The sequence below is a fragment of the Cygnus atratus genome, chromosome 1, assembly GCF_013377495.2.
Source record: "Cygnus atratus isolate AKBS03 ecotype Queensland, Australia chromosome 1, CAtr_DNAZoo_HiC_assembly, whole genome shotgun sequence".
NCBI classification, from domain to species: domain Eukaryota; kingdom Metazoa; phylum Chordata; class Aves; order Anseriformes; family Anatidae; genus Cygnus; species Cygnus atratus.
This window is the reverse complement of record NC_066362.1, coordinates 103,559,448-103,582,579: the sequence shown is the minus strand read 5'-3', so window position 1 is coordinate 103,582,579 and position 23,132 is coordinate 103,559,448. Positions and strand designations below refer to the sequence as shown.

Sequence of the window (23,132 nt, the reverse complement as noted above, 5' to 3'; positions counted from 1 at the left end):
TGGAGCTTCTCAAGAAGTTCTGGATTGTTACCCTCACTGTTTGCCAGCATGTTTCTGCAGTGATTGCCTCTCTCACTTTTCTCCTCCTTTCCCTATCCTGCAGTTCTGGGTTCTGAAGTCATCCTTAGTGAAAGACAACTCTGAGGTCTGAGAGAGGAATGTGGGATTGTGAAAGGAAAAGAAAAAAAAAAAAAAAAGCAGAAGAAAACTATGAGCACTATGAGTCCAGGTGGTGAGGAGATGGATCATAGGAAAGTGTCACAGGGAAAGTGAGTTTTGGAAGGGGCCTAGAGGTCATCTAATATGATCTCCTGCTCAAAGAAGGATCAGCTGGTTTGAAAATGAGATCAGACCACGTTGTTCAAGTCTTTATCCAGTCAGGTCACTGAATCACAGAATGGTTGAGGTTGGAAGGGACCTCTGGAGGCTATCTGGTCCAGCCTTCTGGCTCAAGGTGGGACATCTAGAGCATGTTGCCCAGGACCATGTCCAGGTGGCTTTTGAAGATCTCCAAGGAGGGAGACACCTCAACTTCTCTTGGCAACCTGTGCCAGTGCTCTATCACCCACACGGTAAAGAAGTGCTTCCTAATGTTTAGACAGAACCTCTTGTGTTCTAGTTTGTGCCCATTGACTCTTGTCCTGGCACTGGGCACCACTGAAAATAAGCTGGTTCCATCTTCTTCATACCCTCCCTTCAGGTATTAAATCTCATTGATAAGATCTTCCCTGAGCCTCCTCTTCTCCAGGCTGTCCCAACTTGCTCAGCCTCTCCTCACAGCAGAGGTACTCCAGTTCCTTGATCATCTTAGTGGCCCTCTGCTGGACTCTTTCCAGTATACCCCTGTCAGGGTCTTGAAAAACTCCACAGGTTGAGTGAAATTGTACAGCCTTCTCTGGGGAACCTTTCCAACTTTTGATTGACCTCACTGTGAAAAAGCTTTTCTTTATATCTATGAGAACCTCTCGTTTCAATTTATGTCAGTTGTCTCTTTTTTCTCCTGCCACAGACCACTGTGAAGAAGCTGGCTACATCTTCTCAATAACCAAAGCCTTCTCTTCTCTAGGCTGAACAATCTCCATTCCCTCTGCATCTTCACACAGAATACACATTCCACCCTCCCGATCAGTTTGGTGTCAGCCTGCTGAACTCTCTCCACTTTGTCAATGTCTTAGTTGTACTGGAGGTCCACTTCTGAGTGCTGCACGCTTGACATGGTCTAACAAGCATTGACTAGAGGAGAATAATCACTTCCCTCAATCTACTAGTAATTCTGCTAATACTGCCCAGGATAGTGGGCCTATTTTGTTGCCAGGGTATACTGCTGGCTCATGTTCAGCTTGCCACTTACCAAGACATGCAGGCCATTTTTATCAGAGCTGCTCCCTGGCCAGCCATTTCCTGTCCTTTACTGTTGCCAGAGGTTATTCGTTCCCAGGTGCAAGATTTTGCATTTGTCCTTTTTGCATTTTGTAAACCTTGGTGTATTCCACAGCCTGCCTTGGTCTCTCTGAATGGCCACCCTTACCAACAGCTTATATACTGATCCCCCAGTTTGATGCCATCTGAAAACTTTTAAACACTCCACCACCCTTCCATTGTCATTGATTAAGTCATTAAACAGGACTGGACCTACAGATATAGATACCCATGGAGTCTGCTTTCACCTTCAGGTAGAGTAACACCCATTAAACACTACCCTGAGAGCTCTATCATTCAGTCAGATTTTTGCCCATCCTGATCATAACATCCTAATTTGGATACTGTAGAATACTGTGGGAGACAGTGTTCAAAGCCTTGCTAAAGCTGAGGTTGATGACATACACTGGTTTTCTCTCACCCACAACCTAGACATTTTATGGTAGAAGGTTTTCTGTTAGGTTGAACACAATTCACCTTTGGTAAATCCATGCGGCAAACAGCTTACTCCTCTTCACATGCCCAGAAATCTGTTCCAAAAAGAGCCATTTCAGGAAAAGAAAAGACCAACTGCATAATTTGTCCTGTTCCTTCTGGATAAGATGCAAACAAAAGATGATTGGAGGAGCACTGTTAGGTGCAGAGGTGATGCTGCCTCGCTACATTTCAGTTCTAATCTTGTCACAGCTCAGTAACACGGCTCCAGACTGACCAAAGTGACCTATCCAACTCACCTATGACCTATGCACATTTTTGGATACATTGCCATGTCCCACCATTCTCTGTGTTAGATGCAGAGCTGTACCTGAGGCTTTTATGAGCCTGCCTGGCACTGTCCTGACTGTCATCTCCTTCCTTCTTGAAGTTCACAGTCTCCCAGGACAGCTAGGTTTAGATCAAATAATGAAACCTGTGTGCAATACACAGAGGTTCATGAGCTATGCAAGGACTTCTGGAGGAAATAACCTTGCTGTATGCTGAGCTAAATAAGCACATATTCAATATGTGCAGTTGGTAATCAATTTTGCTTCTGCTACTGCATTACCTGAGATAAAAAATTGGAAAGCAAAAGAGTTCATATATCAAATACAGCTGAAAATTACTTCACTAAAATATCTGTAGATGATCCGTGTATGAAGGATACATCTGAAATTATATACTGAGGAGGGTAAAAGTATTTGAAAAGAGCTTTGAGTGAATCCACATGCTTTGTAAAACTGGATATTTTTATACATAAATCCATTTTATTCACAGTTTGACAAGTGACATTCAAATATTTTTGCTAATTGCAGAAAAAAACCAATGCAGTTTTCTGATAAGACTGGGAAAAAAAAACAAAAACCAAAAAAACAGACTTCTGAAATCTGCCAATATATTTATTTGTGTTGTTTGGTAATTTTTCTCAGTATTGGTACTTGATAATGAGTTGACCAAGTTTTTGATAGAAAAAGGTCTTCTTTACTTCTTGAGTTCAAAGGGATTCTGCACCTGCCTCACACCGCTTTCAATTCACCACCTCAAGCCATTGCCCTCCAAACCAGCACTTCAGAGTTGAATGGCACACTTGGCAGGTTGCTGGGAGCTTTCTCTTCTTCAGATCTGTAAGTGTGCAGCAGCCAACTGGCCTGCAAGTAGCAGCAAAAAATAGTTAAGTTAAAGAAAGCGCCAAAAAGTTTGGATGCCTATCTGAATGCTAGCTGCTTCCATTAGTAATAATCCATTGTTCAGTGAGAGAGCTAGTGCTAATGACCCCTGTTCAGGAAAGCATTTAAACAGAGGCTTAACTCTGTCCCTATTCAGGCTGGCACTTATGTCTCAGTTTAAGTGCTGTGCTGAATAGATGTGGTTTTTCTGGTGTGTTTTTTTTTTCTTTCTTTTTTTTTTTTTTTCCTGAATCAGGGCCAATTTCAGTTCATCATCCCTAAGGAACAGATGCATTCTTCTCCACTTTCTGACAAATGTGCAAAAACATGTACTTAATATTTAACATGGAACGGGGCACAGTCTAGTGTTAAAAGAGGAATCTTCTGTCAGCGCACACATACCTACATGTGCTTCCCTGACACTCAGTGCTGCTCACCTGGTACTTCTCATGGGTGGATGGTGTACATCACTGTAATCTTCCACCATGTGAACCAAGAGGATATGTCTCATCAGGTTGGGTTAATGGAGAGCACTTCCTTTTAAATCCATTTTTGCATGCCTATGAAGCAAAAACTAATTTTTGCAAAATGCTGTAAGATTGAGAGGAGAAAGAACTACAAAATATATACTGCAACTTGCAGAGTTAATTGTACTGGCAAAATAAATGCTGTTTATGCTCAGCACAAGCAGAGGAGGAAGGAAACAGGAAGATCAATTAAAAGTTTTCTACGTGGTAAACATGAGGACTAAAATCCATGGAGATGATCTCGGTTCCTCTGAAAAAAAAAGTTGTCCTAATATTTTCAGCTTGGATACAAATCAAAAGCATCTCTGTCACTAAGAGGCTAAAATCATGTTAAAGGGAAGCTGGACGTTTTCCTTAAATTTCATCAGGATCATCGTTTAACATGGGAAGGAAGAAGGAGAATAAGAGAAAGGTATCCCTAAGGTCACTGGAATTGAAGTGATAGAAGAGCTTTGGTATCAGCTGCAGGGAGCCTGGAAAAGTGAAATCCATATCAAATGCTAACATTGGGCTATGACAATGTTTTCATTGCATTCAATGTATTTCACAAGGTTAAACTATGTAAATATATGGGCTGATTTTTCCCTCGATACAGGGTGCAGCATGCAAAGCCTAAGGAATTTGGGGTAGCATTTTCTCATATATGATCTAGTAGACATCTTTTCTTTCATATTATAAACATATTATTACAAATAGGTGGTGAATAGACCTTTATTTTTTCTTGCATTACTTTAAAAAAAAATGAATTGTTATCAGATTTAATGATATGATAAGCTTTAAAGTTCCCCTGGGAAGCTACCACAGCCATACTGATTTACATAAGCATTTTCCTACACATAATACAGCATGCAAGCTCTCTGATCTCATTATTCATTAGAAAATTAATGATATCTCTCAAACGTGAAAGCAGACCAGTTCTGCAGAGAGTGCTGGAAATTGGCTAGTTCTCGACGCGGTAGTCATTTTCAATTTACTGGCTTGAAAAAAAGATGCTTTTAAGCAAATAAAAGGGTGCTGACATCAAACAGATACTTGTCTTGCTGCCAGGGAACGAGATGCCTTTTAAGGCAGGAAGGTGGGACTTGAGTGATGTGAATAGGAAGAAAAGAAAACAAGCCAGTCAGAGTTAAGCAGCTCTGCCCCATTCATGAAAAATGTCTAGGCTCATTTCCTCATTGCCAAAGGTCTTTTTTGCTTAAATTCTAAAGCCTGTGCTCTGTTTCTGCCAATAATAAATAGCAGCCTGTTGTTAGAAAAAGTGCAAACTATGGTGTGTTTTTTAAGTGCTTTTCCCCAAGCTACATAAATTGTGGCATCCCACAGATCAAGAGACAATGTTAATAAACCCCTCAAAACTTTGCTGATAACTATATCCTGAAATTGAGACTGTTTGAGTTTGTTGCAGAACAAGCTATGGTATATCCCCTCATGGGGAGCAAATGCTCCTCATCAAGGATGGCATGAATTGCCATCTGACTGACAAGATTAAGATCTGATGTTTATCCTGGCTGTATTTAGATGATAGGGCCAGCAATTAACAAAGGCTAAATCCGCTATATGAGTCTGCTAGTTTTAGGTATGACTAACAAACAGTATGATTGCTTCTGTCACTGCAGTGACACAACTGTCAGGGCAGTGGTGGGGGTAGGGGGCCTTTGCTGCACACCCTGTTCAAAGTGGAACACCTTTCTGTCCATCTCTTACAAAGAAATGAATGAAACATATGCCTGCTGCTTGTTGAAGTGGATACAGTCTTTCTCTCCGCAATTTGATTGCTGCTTTTTAATGCAATTCATAGCTCAGATAGCAAAAGAAATTGTTCTGGGGTGTGGTAGAAAAGGGATATTAGACATGCACTGCAACATCCTGTTTTGGAACTGGTTTAATATGAGGCTCACAGGCTCAGCATTGCAAAATTCTGCACTCAAGCTGTCACTTGCCAAATTTTTTGCACATTGTTTTTTTTTTTTTTTCTCTCTCTTTTCCTGTGATCAGTAGCAACATAAAAGGAAACATCTGGTTTTACAGTGTTCGAATTAGGGGATGCCGTAGGAAAAACCCACCAAGGCAACATCAGACTTGAAACAACAAGGCAGCGTGAGAATTTGTGCACTTTGCAAACTCTTCCAGTAGGGAACCAGAAATCTGCCACAGTGGCAAGAATCCCACCAGGCTTCTACCAGCGCAGAAATAGAACTACTGTTGCACTGATGGTTTAACCATATCTTCAGTTGGCATCATATTGAACAAATACAAGATGCAAAAGAATTAAATTAAAAATCTTCTAGTTATAGCTGTCACCTGAGTGTCAGTTATGGTTTGGAGAACAAGACTTGTACATGTTTTCTGAGTTGAGATAAATGCCCTCCAAGGGAAACAAGGATTCTATCAGAGAATTTTTCTATTGAGGTCTAATGAGTATATGTTTGATTTTCAAATTAAAATCTCTGATGGGTTATTATTAATAATTTGAGCTATTAGGCTAAAATATCAAGACATGTTTGGAGAGAGAAAGAAAGATTTCCATTCTGGAAGGGAAGAAAAAATTCATTTGTTCTTACATGTTTCACCTGCTGCAAGACTCTTACATGGAGGCTCTCACATCTTGCACCAGAAACTACTGTGCATGAAATAAAATTCTCTTAGCCATAGGATAAATCTATGAAGCCCCAAATCTTTCATCTGAGAACAATGTGGTCAACATGTACAAATATCTGGAGAGGGCTTATGGTCTGGAAGAACAAAGAAAGTGTCCCACTGAAAGCAGCAGTTGTATCAAGGTCACTCACTGACCTGCCTGACCTGTTGGGTACCAGAACAGAATAATTTAAAGATATGTTACAGGCAAGGCTGTGAACCTTCATGCTAACCATGGCATGAACCTGTCCCTGCCCCAAAGATCTTACAGATGAAAAACAGACACAGAGAGCCCAATAGTGTGACCAGTTTTATGATGAGGATGCCTTTAAATGGAACATTATTGTTAAGAATGCTCCTAGGACTGACGAAATCAAGGCTTCCTCTATAAATCTCAGAAAATGCATCTGAAAGAAGCATGCACTATCTTGCCTTTTAGTGATTAGTTGTACCTGCCATGATGGCAGGAGACACGTATAATGATACACCCAAAGGGAGGGAAGATCAAGGAGCAAAAGCAGTTAAAAAAATGAAAATGACAACCAAATATACCATGTATAAAATCGATAGGACATGCTTTATCTCTCTGGAAATAATGTTATGGATATTGAACACAACTCACCATAGAAGAATTATGAATTATTATAATAGTCCTGAAAATGTAAACAGCAAGAAAACTATGCAAGCTCCAAAGAATTTTCAAAGGAAGGCACGCGATAAGGACCGTGAGATGATAGAAGCCCATGAAGAGGGAGGAGGATACATTCTGCTTTTTTTGCCAAGTGACCACAGAGTTGGTAAAAGCAGTCTTAGCGGGATGGGTGAGTATGGGGAAAAGATTCACATGTGAATCAAGTAAGGTACTGAAAAGCTGTAGCTAGCTTCAGGGAGATTCACTTGTCTCCAGGGACAGACCTAAAACTTAATTGTTAAAGATAGCCTTAAAGACACGATATGGCTCTGGATGAATGACCTATAGGTTTCTATAGATTTCTACAGTTGAGAAAAGTCTCAATGAAAACTCACTCTGAAGACAGTGCCCAGTGAAAATGGGTCACTCAAATCTCAGAAAACCCTAGAAGACAACATGAAGGTTATGAACCGAGGCCAGGTATGTCCTGAAATTAGCATCTTGTTTTCTTCTAAGAGTCACAAAATGATTCAAAACTCTTAATCAAATCCCAGATATAAGTTTTCTTCAATGGGTTTCACTCTGTGCCTTCTAGATTTCCCAACTAATGCATGAAGATCTGGTAAACCCAAAGGACTTCTAGTTAATACTAATATAATTTCCCAACAGTTTGTCTACTAAGCAAGACAAACCCTTGGGTGGCTACAGCACAAAGCAAGACTGAAAATTGAAGGTAATGGGTAGTTTTCACACAGAATCACCAACATCACTTGGAGGGTTAGTATTACCTTGTGTTATTTCCCATGGAGGCATTTTCTTATGGAGGGGTGTAAACACTTGTCACTTTGGCAATAAGCAAGCCATGGACAGACACTGACTCATGACAAATGCACACTGTCAAACTTCTAGTTTAGTGCCCAGGTTTGGAGTCTGGATGGTAGTGCTCTGCTGTGAGCTACATTTTTAAGATGGGTGCCTAAATCCACACTTCTGCTTCTAAAAGCAGGTACTTAAGATTCTAAAAATAGGTCTGCATAATTATCCTTTGGAAAGCAGTTTTTAAACTGTGCAGCTGACACTTGGGAATTCCAAGTGGCTGATCAAACTGAATAGAAAACTGTAGCTATAAAGTAAATGAGCGACCAGACTATATTGAAAACACTAGCTTATTATGACGAGAAAAACCAGTAGCACTTTTCCCATGATCACCCTTCAGCACTCAGATTTCCACAGTATGAAGTCCAATGAAGACAAGGAGCATTCCGTCCAGTACCTCACATCTGGATGTTGATCTATGCTGCAGTTTGTTTTGCATTTTTATTAAGTTTAACCTTTTATTTTGGTGGGATATTCTCTTTAATTTGCAAGGCATTATGATGCAGCTTGTGTATTCAGGAAGCTATTAACCACAAATTTCTGATTCTGGGGGAAGAGAAGGGAGGTCAAAGTTACTGGAAATTGAGATTTAGGAAAAAAAAGTGTGGATATTAGTTGAAGAAATCAGAAAGCATTGTTGTATGAAAAACACTGAAAAGAAGAAAACTCTCCATGTGGTCTGCATGTGGAAATGTGTTTTCGGGAGTGTTTCACGAACTTTCTCTTGAGGTAGTTGTACCAGTGATATATGCCTGGTACCAGCAAAGTAAGTTTCACACAAAGAGTAAAAGTTGAACTATGCATTTATAATTGCAGAGTTAATTCCAAAAATAGTAAAATCTACTATCAGTTTTATTATTGCTGTTGCTGATGTGATCACTGCTTTAAGAAGCCTCTTGCCTTTAGTCTTGATCTAAAGGCAAGTCTGAGCCCAGTTTCATCACACATCTGTGGTATAGCATAAAGCTAGAGAGCAGCAACACACAGTACCTGATCTGGTATAGACCCTGCTTGTACAAGAACAAGCTCTTAACAACTTCTAATGTATTTGAACTGACAAGGTGAGATGACACAATGCTTATCTTGGTGTTCTGTGGATGTAGCATTTGTGGTCTGATATTGCAAGTTTTTAAAGCAAGGTTCATTGCAGTGTCAAACTACAACCAGAGATGTATAGTTTCAGATGAGCTGAATGATGGAGATAACTTTTCATTCAGAACAAGGAAATATAAGACAGATCAGAACACTAGAATTCTCAAGAAACCCATGTTTCTCTCTGTTGGAGGAGCCTACACAGCTAGCTCATGTTATATTACATCACACCATATTATATTATAATTACATAATACTTTTTACATTGCATTACAAAAAGTTTATGCTTCATAGAAAGATGAAATTCACCATGACTGATCAGTTAAAATAGCCATTAAACAAATGCATATGTGCACAAGCACACAGCAATAGGAGAATGATAAATATGATGCAAGGTGATGGACCTCCTATGAGAACATTTTTACCTTTTCCATATTTTACCACATTTTTACCTTTTATCATAGGCAAAATTTGTGTCTTCCTACAAGTTTTCAAGATGTCTGTAGAAAAGCCAGAAGCAAAGACCTAGTTTCTGAGCAGAGCTAGCAAAAAAATTTCCAGCAACATATTTTTATCTCAAAAGGTGTCATTTCATCAAAATTTAAATTTTCCACTGAAACTTGCCAGTTTTGACAACGTTGCCATGCCAAAACCCACACAGAATTAAAAGAAATGTTTTAATAAGATCAAACCTCTTCTGTACTGGAACAACAACTAATTTTTCTTCTTTAAAAGGAGTTTTGTTTTTGTAATTTCAAGACATCAAATACAGAAATAAATGCTTACATTTTATCTTTCAACGTGTGTGTAACTCCAAAATATATTTTTGCAATTGCTCTGTTTCACTACTTTTTTGTTGTTGTTGTTTGATAGGTAAGAGAAAAATCAAATACATAGTGACAATTTGGCATGTCTCCAATGATGGATGTCAAGGAGTCCTATCAGTAGTTCTTCTAAGACAATAATGGAAAGTCAGAACCACGCAGCTCTCCCACTTTCTCTCATCACATTGTATTTCTCACAGATTTTGAAGACTAATTCTATTAGCACATCCTCAGAGAAGATTTTGGGAGGCCAGGAATCTTGGAAGACCCTTGGAATCGATTGTCAGTGAAAATCTGTGTGAGCTCTGTGCCTAGAGGATTTCAACGGCTCCAGACTCTCAACCTTTTGCATGGAAAAGGACACTCATTTGGGGGGAATTTAGCTCTTTGTGAAGAGTTTATGTGACAGTTCTGCAAATCTCTCTTTTCTACCAGGCCTTTTGGGACCTCTTCATGAGATCATTTCATACGTCAGAAATTGTCCTTCCTTTGAAAACTTTGTTGTTTGAAGGGGACTACTCACTCCACTTGAACTCCTCTTTTCCTTGAAAGTCAGTAGGCCTCACAGCTTCAAGCCAGCTAAACAGCACCACACATCAGCAGACCTCCGTGCCCAAGCAAAGTACAGATCACAAACAAGGAAGACATCAGCAGAGCATAACCTGGTGCTGGCCCTTTACCAAAAATTAATTCTGTCCCTGAAGTGCACAATGACAAAACACACTGCCTTTCAAAAGGGCCATCTACACAGCACTATACTAGGCCATATGGGGATAATCAAACCAGCCTGCAAGGCGGTCAGGATATCCAAAGCAATCTACCTTCTACAGTGCAGTGCTCGGCCTGGGCTCACACAACCTTCATATCAAAGAAATCCAGTCCTCTGAGCAGAGCCAATAAAACTGAAGAGGAGGGTAAGGTGTATGGTCTGTACCAGGCCTGACACCCATGCTGACTTAAGTTGCGGGATTCTTCTGCACAGCACTATATCACATGATTTTAGCTCTTCTGAGACTAGTACATCAGTAAAAAGGACACTGGAGCACCATCACCATCCATGCACTTGGCCACAAAAAACTGACAAATGAAAGCAGTAGGTCTTCTCACATGCAACATGCGTGACTGCATTTCATCCCTTTTGACTTGTCAACAGCTATAGCTAATAATGTCCTCTTTGGCTATTACCAGCACCACAGCAAATATGCACTGTATGATGTGTGCAGTGCTCTTGTAAAAGTTTTTTTGTGCTCAGTTTATCAGAGATGATACTATTGGTATGAGCTGCAACACCAATAAAAACTAGACACTTTTAGATAATATCATTGATGGCTGTTGTATAGTTAACACTAACTGGGTTCCTAAATAATGGGGGGGGGGAGGGTGCAGGAGGGGCGAAATTCTTGTAGCAACAGGATGCAATTGGTGGGGGTTAGACCATGCTTTAATTTGTCACTTAATACTCCCATGAAATTGATTGCTTGGGGCACATCAGAGAGCAAAAGAAGTTGCTGGAAAAGATGTTTCCCAAACTTCTATTCCTGTGACTTGCTCCACTGAAGCCAATGAAAATACCCACATCAGTGGTGGAGTTGTGAAATCTGTTTCTTCCTTTTGATTAAATTAGACAGAGAGGAACGTATGCTACAGGATGATAGTATCGATTCTCCAAAGCCAGCCACTTCTCCCTTGATATTTGACATGTTGGCTGGGTATTTTTGCAAGATTTCTTATCTCAGCAGCCTTTAGTCAATCAGTGGGAACTGGGAACAAAGACAACCAGGAAAGTGATGGTACCGTTGTTTCCCCCTTTGAATTAAAGTCATCTGAAAGGCTAGCTGATGGCTCAGAGTACGATGCTGAACTGTGTATTGCTCCATAACAAGAACAGCAAGCCTGAGAGTGTTTGCCTCTGCTGCAATTCAATCAGAGTGCCTTGCAGCTCGAATTGCTACCATTTTGTGGGTCACTACCTCCTCCAATATTCTGTGTGCCCTCTCTTGTTTTCTTTTCATTTGCTATGCAGGCTCGCAGACCTTCCTGCTAGGTTTTACTTGGGAGGCCCAGAACCCCTGTTCTGCAAATCCTAACAGGACCTTGATGGATGCTAATGTCTCTGCCTTTCATATCATTTTACCAGTGAATCCTTTGATCTGTCAGCAGTCTTTATATCAATGCAGTCATCTCATAAAATGGAAAATATGACAAAAATATCTGTTGTGTTAACATAGAGTATTCCCCCCACCCCTCATAAAAATGCAGCATTAGGGAGTTTACTTCAACATCTAGCAGCCAGATGTACTGTGAGGGTAGAACTGGGAGCTAAAACTTTATTTCGTTTTCTTTTTCTTTTTTTTTTTTTTTTTTTTTTAAAAAAAAAAAGCAGTCTGGTAAAGGAACTTGTAAAGCAACAAGTACTGTACATTATGATTCAGAGCAGCAAGGGACAGCTGGAGGGACTTGATTGGCTCCAGCCCAATGAAACAGAGGCTTCTTGTGACCAGCTGCTGTGCTGCAGCATGAATGACAAGGGTAATAATTGATTACTAACTGGCAGCTCAAAAGGAAGAAAGAATTAACAAGAGTGATGAGGTGCTTTACAGCTTGGTAACTGTAAAACCAGTAGAACAATTAGGGGAAAAAGAAAGGGTTTTCACTTCTTACCTTAGAGTTACAAGGACAGTGCTAGTTATTGTAAATTGCATGACAAGCAAGCCAGAGGGGCAGGTCAGTGAGTTATATGGGGACTTTGCCTGCACAAGGTCCTGCAAAATCATTCAGCAGATTTATCAGGAGCTCCTAAAACTCAGTCAAAAGCATCCAGCCATACCAATTACATTGGTAGTCAAGAAAAGGTCTCTGAGCCGTCAGCCATAATATCATAGTAGATCTGAAACCCCCAGCGAATGGTGCATTGTGACAAACCAATTATTTGCCTTTCAGTGGGTGCTCGATGGCACATACACTCTTTCTGCCCTGAGAATAAACACATGCCTTTTTCTTTTCCTTTTCGGCTTCTCTACCCCCCCGCTCTCTCCCCCCGCCCCCCCTTCCCCCCAATGGCTTTTGTGTTCACCAGTAAATGCACGGGATGCATTGTTGCTACACCTTTCTTCAAGGAGCTTGTACTGACCTCATGCTCTGGGCCATGTAAAGCCTTCTGGTCACTGAGAGCCAGGCTCTGCCCCTTTTTCATGCAGAGTAGCACCTCACTTTGGGCCAGATCATGGCCAGCATGCCAATGCAAGAAGTAAGGGGCCATTGCGTGTCCTGTGTCTTGCTTCTCACACACAGGAGAATAATAGCCTCTGCCGCCTATGCCCTTTCCTTAGCCCAAGTGGGAAGAAGGAGAACTCGATGGATCCCTCATTTCCTTTCCCAAGGCATCTGGCAGCAGGAAGCACGTGCTGTGCCAGCTACAGACCCATCATGGTTTGCTCCCTTCCCAAAGCAGCAAGGAGACAGGTCTGTCCCAGCGGTAGCTCAACAGTGTGTGGCTCCTTTCCTGGGGCTGAAGCACCACGGTATGGTCTAGCTCTCTGTGAGCAGAGCTGATAAAATCAATGGGACTAATCATGGGGAAAGATATCATTCAGCATTAGCAAAGCTGGCAGCCTCTGGTCTGACATATGGAAAATGCTCTTCTAGCTGGTCAAAGCCTCTTCAACCCAGCAAACTCTCACCCCTCCTCCCACTCCAGAATCTGCCATCCTTGTGCTTATAAAGTCACTTAAATATATTTTCTACTTTCTATTTCCTATTTTCCAATTCTTTCCTATTTCCTATTTGATATATTATATATTATATATTATACATTATACATTTTATATTATATATTATACATTATACACATACACATTATATATTATAAAATGTATAATACATATTATATATTACATTATATATTATATAATATATTACGTATTATGTATTAAATAATGTATATGTTTTATATTATATATTTTATATGTGCAAGATTCATCTCTCCTGTCCTTAGCTAAAATCTAAGTAATGCATCCAAAATGGATTTTTAGCTACCTTCTATGGTCAATGCAATGAAACCACTCCCTCCAGAGGTAAATTTCTACTACCGACCTCAAAAGCCTATTATAGGTTGGGCTGACTCTGTAGGTGCATCATCCAGGAGGTGCATCATCCATGTTTTCCACTGCCCTACGGACTTCTCTCCACATTTATTTAAGAGCTGACTTCTTATTTTTTGGAGGATAAATATAGGAGAGACATTGTCATGCCATGTTCAGGGTCTTACTCAGACATTTGAGGCCAACAAAGTCAATGAGTAATGCATTAAGGGGATCAGAATCAGTCCCCTCTGCAGCTAGAGGCATGGCTCCTTAGGCTGTGCGGGAGGATGGTGGGATCAGGTTGCTAATGTGGCGTCCCACCAGCAAGAAAAGCTGCCGTGACAGAGGGGAGCTGAACTGCTCCAGGGCAGGGGTAATTGGGGCTGTCCTTACTCACGCTGAGTGGAACACTGATAGAATGAATTTCAGACAGAGGATACTGCAATGGAGCTCAAGATGTACAAATGCAAATGGAACAAGAGGCATGTCTTCATTGGTCCACCCTTGAAGACTCCCCTAAGGACACTAAAGGGAACTTTACTAGAAAATCTACCAAAAATTCAAGGCCTGGGGGTGGGTTGGCAGGTCTGGTTTTTTTTGTTATTATATACATAGTGCAAAAATGTGCTTGACTAATCTAAACCTTGTGCTGCGTTCTTATACTGCTAGAGCAATTGTAGCTGAGAAAAAAAAATGGATAAAAAAACACATCACCCAATATGGAAATACTTTTTTTCATGTTTGACATTTTTACATTTTTACTGACAGGGCAAAGCCTATGATTTAATCGGTCTTCATTTCCCATAACTGCTGAGAAGGGACTGGCCCCTCCTCCACATTTCTCAAAGGGCTGATGATTAGAAAGAAGGCCATGCAAAACTCAACGAAGTTAACTCCATCATGTAGCACTATTGAACTAGGAAAAAAAAAAAAAGAAATACTTTCTCCCAAATGTCTTGGTGTTTGTACTACAGAGTACACAAAGATTGTGAGATTTTTTGGTTGGAATGGTGTCCTTTTGAAGAAACAAGGTATTTTTGCTATTCATTCAAGAAAAATGAGAAGCTCTTCTGCTTTTCTCTTTTTGAAGCACATTCTTTCCACACACATTTTTTCACTTACATTACTCTTTTTAAAAGCAATGCCACAGCCTCCTAGGAAGAATGAAGGAAAGAAGAAGACCAGGAGGCCCCACTTCTGCTCTTCTCAAAGGTGATGGACCCACCTCAGCATGTCAGGTAAATTGCCTTCAGTATGGACCAAATGGAGACACAAAGCACCAGAATCCTGGTCCAGAAAAAGACAAGTGACAGTGCTTCCTCTAGAGAAGGTGCAGAGAAGCATCTTCAAGTGAGAAAAATAAAATAATCAGGTTATCACAGATACTATAGAAACTGGAAACTGAGTGCAGATTTTGTTGTCGCTGCTGATTAAGGTTTTTGGAACTTTGAAAGAATTAAAAAGTAGCCTTGATCAGAAACTTATCTTCTCCATCCTGTAAGAGTACAGTTAACTTTTCCTTTCAGCCCTTCCCCATTCATGCTGGCACTATCCCCTTGTGCTGCTGTGATGTCTCACAGGAACAGGAAGGTACCACAGGTGACCAGAAGAGATCTCACCATGTGGAAATGTGGCATAAAAGTGCTGTGAGCATCTAGGGGCAGCCAGAGGTAAGATGCCTACTCTCTGTTCATGTGGAAACTCCTGATCAGCCACTGAACAGTAGTTTTAAGTGCTGTTAGCAGATAAGACCTTGCTTTCACTGGCTTATCTCTTCGCCACCTGACTAAGTTGGGGTTTTATCTGTGCAAGAGCTCTGGATATAATGGAGGGGGAAAAGGAGAGTTGTGAATCAGTATTGATTTAGGATTGAGACATCAAGTCTTGAAGGAAACTCTAGAACTGGATGGGCAGGAAAAGAGAGATTGGTTGAGAGGTCTGGAAAGGAAAACTGGAACGGTGATTCACTGACAGTGTGTCTCACAAAGGATAGTATTTATTCTTCTTTCATTTCACAGATGAGGAAACTAGGTCACAAGGACATTAAGTAACTTTTCCAAAGATATACATGTAATTAGAAAGATAAATTTCTTTGCATCTCCACTCAGACACATGAAGATTGGCGACTGCCGTGTGACCACCCTTCTTTTTGATACTGGCCTTTCATAATGAGATGAAGGAAACTTGAGTTTTTTCTCTGAGCTCTCCTGCTGACTAGAAAGCAGCACGAGTCACTCGCTTCAGCCTTCTGGGGTCCTCTTACTTGTGGCTGTCAGGACAACCTGTGGTACACCAAGTACCTCACTAAAGCACTGTACTGTAATAGACCAAGTCAAGCCCCAGAGCATGCCCCATCAGAAGGAAAGCAGTGAGTGAGATTTTCTCATTCGGTATTGACTGCTTACAGCTCAGAGGTTTCAGGTTTTGGTGCAACACCAGAATTCACCAAAGTAAAACAAACCAAAAAGAAACAAATCTGATAGTCTGTAATATTAAGGATCCTGAAGAAGAGAGCAAGAAAAAGAACTACCTACCTGCATATGTATTCTCCTACCTTGCACAGCTTTATTTATATAAATGGGCCTGGCTCATGTGGCTTGTTCAGACAGCTCCAGTGGGACTTATTTAGTGAAAGGACAGCACATGAAAAGATTTGTAAACTCTGGGAGAAACACAAATTCCTGTTTAAAGCATCCTTGAAATCTTTCAATAGCTTTCCAGTAACTTGTCCTACTCATTGCAGGTTTCTAAAAAAGCACTAACAAGGGGACAATAGCTTAGCAGCAAGCAGACTAATTTAAAAAATCATTTATTATTATTATTATAATCAACATTATCATCATCATCATCATTGTTACCATTATCATCACATTTTTATTCCACCAGATCTACCAATAGGGAAGGAAGGGTAATTCCTCTTCATAAATTATCAACTGCTGCTGTAAATACAATACTGCCTCATAGAAACATCCACACATTTACTCTACTTTTGTTATTATGTGTTAAATGCATTATGATCCACCATGCACCTCTCCAATTTCAAATTTATTTTGTGACTTCTGCTGTTCTACAAACATCAAATATAAAGCATTAGAAATATGCATGGATTTTGACAATAATATTCCATACCCCCATTTGGGAAAGAGGAGAATAATTGGGTATCATTAGATATTAGGAGCTTGTTCACAAGGCTGTGGTATAAAGTGGGTAAGTGCCTTGTTAGACTGCAAGCAGATTAAAATTTCTTGTGATTCAAACTGAAAGTAAAAGGCACTGATGCACTCATTGCTTGCAACTGAAATGCGCATCAAAGGGAGTTAACATTATTAAGCAAAACTGAAACTATTGCAAATGTAACACCTATTCTGCTCATCCTCTGGTTAGACATTCTCATTTCTTCCCTTCACCTACATATGTGCAGGGCTTCCCCTCTGCTGCCATCAAACTTTCAGAATAAAAATTATTACCTTTAAACCAATTTAATTACGGTAAAAGTTAGTAGCACTAAATATGAGACCCTGGGAAAACTGTTCTGAGAAAAACATTGGTACCGTAAGATTTTGGTCTTACGGTAAAGCACTGGACAGAGACTTCTGAAACAAGTGCAGCTTCTGGGTCCTTGGTAGGCTTTCTGTGTCTGATCAAGTCATTTAGTGCACCTGTGCTTTAATTCCCAGACATCAAGAGCGGGTGACACCACAGTGTTCCTACACTCAGTTTGATGGGACTGTCTCAAGTACATACTTTGCAGGTTGTCTGAGACTTCTGTTCTGCTTGGTCTCTCGTCTTCATGGCCATGTTGCCCCTTCTCTTGTTCATTGCCAAGGAAGGCTCACCTGGAGATGGAAAATGTCCTGGCCCTTAACAAGCTACTGCACATCCACAGTGTAGTTGTTCTCTGCCTGCACGCTCCCTGGAACAATTTACCATGCGTGCAGAATGAATTTACAGCAGAACTACCATGACTTGCCCTTGTGATCCTGGGGCCTACACAGCAAAGAATGGAGATTCCCAAGGCTAGAATTAAATCACATGGAGGAAGAAAGTTTGAGAATTAGGGCACATAGTGGGGTGGAGGGTGGGGGGAGAGCGGCTGGGGTGTGTGGATTTTGTCTTTTGCCTTGTGTATTTTTACATTAAATCATCAGCCTAATCTTCAGAGTAAAATAAAGGAACAGTCTTGGGAGCTGAGATGCATAGAATAACCTTTGTATTAACACAGTTTGTGACAGCCAAGCAGGTAGAACATTAGGTCAAACTAAGGAGTCTTGAACTTTTGAAGACAATGCTGACCCTGCTCCTTTGTAGAGTGTTTTGAGATGAGATCTACATGATCATTCCACCCTGCCTGCCTTCCTGAACTTACCCCTCTTCCAATCCTTCTGCTGAGCTGCCAAGCACATTTGTGCTTGTGTCTCATCCAGGCCAGGGAGATATATTTTGCTAAAGATCCCCCCCAATCCTCTTCCCTTCAAACAGTGAGAGCAGTAGAAAGGAGCCATAACACAGCATGGAACTGCAGCCTTCAAGTTTAAGACTACATGAGGAAGAATAAATCTACATTCACACTAGATTCACAGGAAAACAGCCTGAGAAGTCTGTATCAATTGATACTATGAATAAAGGAGGAATAAAAAGAAATACAATTAAGCTATCTGGTTGGGGAAGAAATAAAAATTTCATACAGAAAGGCACAGAGTATGGACAATGGCTTTCTGCTATTACTTGTCAAAAAGGTTGAGAGGCTAATATTAGTGGTAGGGGAATTTCCCCACCAGTGGGAAAACCGCAGCAAAATTTCACAAGGAGAGGATGTGCGAGAAACAAGTTCTGATCTTCACCACCACCTCATCACACCTTAAATCCCTCTCTTGGAGGAAAATCTCATGTCATGCAATGTTTTAGCATCATGAGGTCACGTGCAACAGGTAGGAAGAGCTACACACCAATTCTGGGCAGTCCCAGCCCTACAAGTGCCTGTGTGCCACCAAGAGCCTGCTCCATACTCTCTCATAGCCCTGCAGACCTGTCCCATCTCTAGTCAGGGGACTTCATGCTAACCTTTGGTCTCATGTGCTTTGTAATACCTGGCATCCCAGCATTTTTGTCTGTGAATGAGCGATATGGGAACAATATTCAAGACATTCAAAGAAAGAAATCAGATTCGTTGAACCTTTTAGAAAGGGATAGCTAATGATAAATGTGGTATTGCTTTGATTTCAGGGGCATCAACACAACCCCCTCAGACAGAGCAGCTGTACTAGGCTACTCAGGCCAGAGGAGCCCTGGCACCAAGCTGCAGGTCAGGATGGGGCTCCCTCTCTATCCATGGCACTGGTGGTTCTATAATCTCCGGGAAGAGGTGGCTGTGGGTATCAGGGATGGAATGGCAAAACGGGTGCATGCTGTTACATCAAGGCTCTGTGTGTCCGGAAGCAAACCCAACAGGAAGGATATGCTCTTGCAGGATACGTTTGTCATATTACTTGAGGTTTTAAAGACTAAATTAGGTGAAAGGCATCTCTTTCACTCAGATACTCCTCCATGAGCGGGGACCTCACGCTACCTCAGAACAGTGGTGCAAGCACAGAACTGTCTCAGCGCAGCTACAGAAACGCCACTGATGACAGATGCAATGTAAGTGAACACAGAGCAAAGCTCTTTCAGCTCATTAAAGTGTAAGCCTTGGAGCCTGAAAGAGGGGAGGTTGGAATCAGCCCTATGGAAAACTCCCATGGAATTTAATAGAAAAAATATTACAGATTTTGAAAGTTTATTGGGAATATTCCTTCCTCTGAAAAGGTTTTGGGGTTTTTGCACTGGTTTCCTTGAAATCTCTCCACACATATTTCTGTGGACCCTCCTGGTTTCATACCTATTACATTTCACTAGAGTTTTCCATGCAGACATGCAAACTGAAACCACAGAAAATATTTTCATGCACCCTCCACCCTCCAGAGCAAACCCACCACGCTCTCCCCGACTCCAGCGAGGTGTGACGTGGCAGCTTCCTCAGAGGTGCCAGCCAGCTGCAGCAGGCAGAGAGGTAGCACAGCCTGGGTGGAGGAGAATAAAGCCAGCTTTTAGTTTAAAAGCCTGCATTTGCTGCCTTTTTCCTTCTTTATTTTGCAGACTAGTGCTAAACCAATAGACTTGCAAGTCTGGGGAAGTTTATAAGCTGCTCTCAGCAGAGATCAATGACTATCCTTAACATGAGGTGTCCATGAGTGAGCAAATCTGGTTCTGGTGAAAGTGAGCGCACCTCCTATTGAGATCAGAGAGAGCTGCTCCCAATTACACTAATGCTGAATATGGCCCCATTACTGACTTTTTCTATTGTTGGACATTGTTAAAAAAAGACACTGGAAAAATGTGCATTCTATCAAGTGTTGTGAAACTGTGTGGGCTGGAGAAGGCTCGGTTTTTAATAAAGGAAACATTCATTGCATCCCATTTCAAGGACTTCTGTTAGATAGAAAGGAGGCGGCAAGCAGGCAGTTGAAGCCTTTCTCCTGCTAGTTCTCCTTTTGCTATCAAACAATAACAGTTTTAATACAAAAAAAAAAAAAAAAAAAAAAGGAGGCCAAGAGTAGGAAATCCCTTTTCTTTTTTCTTCATTCTAGAGACTGCGTACAGATATACAGGGAGGCCAGGGAAAGTTTCCTTACCTGTGCAAAGGTCAGAGCCTGGCATCACAGGCTGTGTGGGAGTGCTGGGTGCTCAGCTGGATCTGTGGTGATCCCAGCTGTGTCCCATGCACAGGAAAAGATGACGGACTAGCTTTTCCAAGTACTCTCAGATCAACTTTTGAAAGGTTCCTATGGAATTTGCTAAAACAAAAAACAACAAACAAAAAAAAAGACGAAGAATTTTAAAGGCAGATTTAAACCAACCTGAAAACTTTGCATACGGTCCTTCAGCCATGTCCAGGTATACCTACAGTCTTCAGCCCTATTATATTGTCAAAGTCATTTTCCACCAGGATGGCATAGGCTGCCGGAGTTTTAGGTATAGTTCATTCTTCCTAACTTGCCTCTACTTTGCTTTCCTCCTTACTGTTTTCAACTGCTAGTACATCCCCGCCTGATTTGTCATCATTTCATGTTGACATACTGTAGTAAGACAATTGCAGCTGCTCTCTCTGAAGAATGCAAACAGGGATCTGTCATCTTTCCCTCCCCTTCTCCCTTCCTCCCCCTCCCCCTCATAGCAGGGATGGATTTCACCGGGACCGACCAGACTGCTACCGAGCAGTCCCTGTGGTTTGACTGTACAGAGGGATGGCAGATGATCCCTTGTCAGTCAGATCTTTGTTTGGAAATTGCAGTTTATGCTCAGGCTAAATGCTCGCCCATCCAGTGTGTATATGTTTATGCAGTCAGCTCTGGGATGCAAACGGCATTCCTCTTATCATACAGAGAGAGGATGTGAGCTCATTCATAAGGAATCCCAGCTCTGGGGTGCCCCACTCACTTAATCCAAGCATCCCCTGCATGCCCCTTCTTCTGAGAGGGTGGAAGAAAAGCAAAGCACAGTGCTATTGGCTTTTAATAAGTGGGATAATATATTTCAGAGAGGAGCTCAGACAGGAGAGGAAATGAACTTGGCTAGACAGTCACTTACAATAAAAAAAGGGGGAAAGAACTTTGCAAAACTCATTCCATTATTTCATGTAAATATACTTGGCTGGGTTAAGACAGGCTGATATAATCATAAGATGTTGAATAAGACTAAAGGCCATTTCTCCCCTTTAGACAGATTTAGCAACGCAGCAACGTTTATTAGTCTGCTTGATAAAGAAACAAACAGATTATTGGCTTGGCAATTGCTGACTGTGAAAATAAGTAAAGCTTTAAATGCTGTACTGAGCCTCTGATCCTGCTCCCCAGGAAAAAAAAAAAAAAGCCCCAGGACTGGCACAGCACCCAAGCTGGCTCCCTGGGGCTCCAACCAGGCAGAGGGATCAGCTTGTGTGGTACACTTTGCAGGTCTGGGCTTAAAACAGAAGCGATGAGCAACTCATGTTGTAAGCATGTGACTCAGTGTGCACACAAGTATGAGAGTAATTGAGACAGGAAGGTTTTCTGCCAGGGCTTCGTCTGGAAAGCATAACCCCCAAGTGGTGAAGTAATTCATAAACGAGATTTAGGTGGGAGAACAACAAGGGAGAACAGGGAGAGATCTGTTGCCATTGGATGCGGTGTTCCTATTAAAACAGAGGACATTAGAAAGCTGAGAATGGTTCAGAAAAAAAAATCTGCAGTGGTCCTCAAAACACGCAATGAGATCAGAGCTGGCTATCACCATAGGCAGAGCAGGAAGTTACCAGCTAAGAGAGCAGCCAACCACAGGAAGCACCAGCTCTGCTCAGCTTGTGCCAAGCTGGCTGCTGCCACTGCTACTGCAGGAGATGGCAGGGCATGGCTGCGAGTGTGTTGGGACATACATCTCTCCTGCCTTTTTGGCCCAGCTTCAGCCCTTTGCTCTAGTCCTCCCTTTCCCTGGACAAAAAGGTCCACCTCTGACCCCCTGCTCCATGACGAGAAAGCTCATCTCCACATGCAGCAACACGGTGCCTTGAACTCACCCTTGCAAAATCGTTGTTTGACTTCAGTCTGTTTACTCTATCTGGATGATGTGTCCAGGCAGAGATTTCTAAGTGTCTGCATGGAAGGACCACACAGCTCTCACCTAACAAGACCTCAGATGGTGTCATATTTGAAAGCAGATATATTTAGGCTCGGGGTGAATTACCCACTCTAATGAGAGTTATCCACCAGAACAATGCACACAGGCATCAGGTGGATGCAATATAATGTGGTGTTTTTGAATCATGGTGACTTACTTTCCCTCCTCCAGGCATAGTCAAATTCAGCCTCTGGGTGTGAGGACTTGACACAGGAACTGCTGGACAAGGCATCTTTTTCACTATGATCAAGGAGCTCAGACAAGATAATTTCAAAAGTCTTTGGCGACTATAGTGCCAGAGAGTCTCAGAGCAGACCCAGTGGAGTTAGGACACTGTCTCAAAGTAGACATGTATGAGAATGTAGAGAAACAGAAGCTGCAGAATGTAGAAGAAACAAGGTGGTGTAATCTGCAGATGACTGGAAGACGGGGATGGTCAGAGCTGAAGGAGGCTGATAGTATCTCAAAGCGGATACCAGCACCACTCAGTTTTGCAGTGCTGAAATGAGGACAGAGAAGATAATGGGTGAACCTGCACCCAGAACCATGTTCACCCTGTATCCATGGTATCTGGTGCACTTTGCAAAGGGGTTAGTAAAAGGTTTCTTCCCAAATCCTGCCCCATTCCACCACTCCCAGCCACCAGTCCACAGGCAGTCCACTGGGGCATCTCCATCGATCTTCATCTCCTGCACTCTTACCAAAGGTGCTGT

At 41.6% G+C, this 23,132-nt stretch overlaps 1 long non-coding RNA gene across 2 annotated transcripts; it reads right to left on the bottom strand.

Moving 5' to 3' along the window:
* Positions 1 to 2,774: 2,774 nt before the first annotated feature.
* On the bottom strand, positions 2,775 to 20,841 carry LOC118247684 (uncharacterized). Of its 2 annotated transcripts, XR_004778521.2 has the most exons (5): positions 20,672 to 20,841; positions 20,400 to 20,561; positions 19,701 to 19,787; positions 3,500 to 3,622; positions 2,775 to 3,044 (listed from the first exon to the last, which is right to left on the bottom strand). It is a non-coding gene; the product is annotated as an uncharacterized LOC118247684 (long non-coding RNA). The 2 variants fall into 2 exon arrangements; XR_004778520.2 differs by lacking the exon at positions 20,400 to 20,561 and having other exon boundaries at positions 20,625 to 20,839.
* Positions 20,842 to 23,132: the final 2,291 nt, after the last annotated feature.